Source organism: Camellia sinensis, chromosome 1, assembly GCF_055761805.1.
Source record: "Camellia sinensis isolate YWXY chromosome 1, ASM5576180v1, whole genome shotgun sequence".
Classification (NCBI taxonomy): Eukaryota; Viridiplantae; Streptophyta; class Magnoliopsida; order Ericales; family Theaceae; genus Camellia; species Camellia sinensis.
This window is the reverse complement of record NC_138961.1, coordinates 253,085,887-253,088,188: the sequence shown is the minus strand read 5'-3', so window position 1 is coordinate 253,088,188 and position 2,302 is coordinate 253,085,887.

Genomic DNA, 2,302 nt, shown 5'->3' with positions numbered 1-2,302 from the left:
ACCAATTGTTACCCAAAAGACAACCTAAGAGGAGGGGTGAATTAGGTTTTTACAAATAAAAATAATAATACCCTAATAAAAATTATGACTAGCACAGTAGATAAATGTAGTTAATCAAATAAAAATAATTAAAACAAGTGTTCTAACAATTATGCCAGTTAATGATTTTAGCACAGTGAAAATGTGAAATATAGCTATGGAAATTTAAATATGATAAAGAGATAAGGGAGAGAGAGGCGAACAAATTTATAGTGGTTCGGCTTCAACTCGGACTACGTCCACTCCTCAAGCTTCACTTGAGATTTTTCACTATACTCTAACTTCACAGGGTGCTAGCAACCTTTTCACAGATAGAGCAATTCTCCACAGATTTTACATAGACTTTCTAAGTTAAGAACACTGAGTGTACTACACTCTTACAAGGTTGAAAAGAATGTATTTTTGCTTTCACAGAAAGCTACAAGAATTATCTCTTAAAGATAGATATAAAAATGAAACTCTGATTTTTCTGTAAATCTCACACAGGAAAGATGGGTTTAAAGCTATACGTCTCAGTGTATAATTTCTGAAATGAACTCTTGATTTAAGCAAATATTAAATACATTTAAACAATATTTGGGATAAAAGTTTAGGTGAGAAATAATGGGACAAAATAAATTTTGATTCTATTTTTCTCTTTCAAATAAATTAAAACATAATTTAAATAAATCATCAAAATAAATTTTGGATTCTATTAAAACATAATTAAATAAATCATCAAAATAAATTTTGGATTCTATTTTTCTTTTTCAAATAAATTAAATAAATTATCAAAATAAATTTTGGATTCTATTTTCTCTTTCAAATAAATTAAAACATAATTAAAATAAAGGGCAAATTACAAACACCCCCCTCGAGGTTTGGTGAAAATACAGATTCCCCCATGAGGTTTGAGAAATTACATCTCGCCCCCTGAGATTCATATTTTCATAACAAATTGCCCCCTGAGGTTTTTATTTTCATACAGATTCTCCCCTAATTTTTCCTAATTTGTTATGAAAATTTGACCCTTAGGGGGCAATTTATAATTTCTCAAACCTTAGGGGGGAGTCTGTATTTTTACCAAATCTCGAGGGGGTGTTTGTAATTTGCCCTTAAATTAAATTATCAAAATAAATTTTGGATTCTATTTTTCTCTTTCAAATAAATTAAAACATAATTAAATAAATCATCAAAATAAATAAGTCTAACATATATAGGTGATCGAGCACCGGATCAAAGCTAGTGGCGACGACCCGAACCCTTGTTTTGTCAAGCTAGCTATTGTTCCTCACTGTGAGGTTCCGAACCGTTATTGTCAAGGCTTTTTGGGTGATCTAATTCCACCCTTTTTGCATGTTATATGAAGTCAAGTGTATGCTTTATAATTTGTTTTCGCTTTGGGATTTAATTCCCTAACATGTCTTTTATTTTGTACTTAGATGTGTTTTGAACCTATGTGTTTATATATATGTTTGGACATGGACTTGAACTTACGTGTGTATCGGTATGTATATATAGAAGTTGTTTGTTCATTTAAGTTCTCACAGCTCTTTGGATATTATGGTTTGATATTTACAGGCTTCCGCCGGCCCCTCTTATTGTATAATTGTTATTACTGTTAAGCAGGTCTTTGGTAATCACGGATTACTGGCCGGTTACGATGCTAAATTCTTACGATGCTATTTTATGAACTGTGCTCATGGCATACATAGTAGCAATATGCTATGTATGCCATGAGCACAGTTCATAAAATAGGACAATCATCCATTCAATAAACATTATCGTTTCAGAAACAAAACTTAGCAATATCATTCATAAAATAATTAACACTTGAACATAGCTTTATAACATTGTTACTCACAGTGGGCTCCTTGAAACATGTGCTAAAAATGCACTAAAGATGTAGCGTTCAACCTAAACAAACAAATTCAAGCACAACTCAATACACAATTCATTCATTCAATTGGTTCTATTCAGTTCGTTGTTTACTTAATCGATTTCCATTTGTTGTTCACTCGCTTGGTTCATTCGTGTTCATGAGATGCGAATGCACATGAAAAACACTCTAAAACCATGCAAATAGAGGCCCGAAAAGTAGAAAAGTGGAGTGAAAAACAAAATCGGGACTGCCCTTAAAATCGCACGTGCGAGGGCTCTTGTCGCACATGCGGAACCACCACCACATGTGCGCTCCGCACATGCAATTATTTCAGTAGCTGAGCGGAAATAGGAGAGGCTCTTCTGCACGTGTGGTGCCCCAGGCCGCATGTGTTGTTTGGGT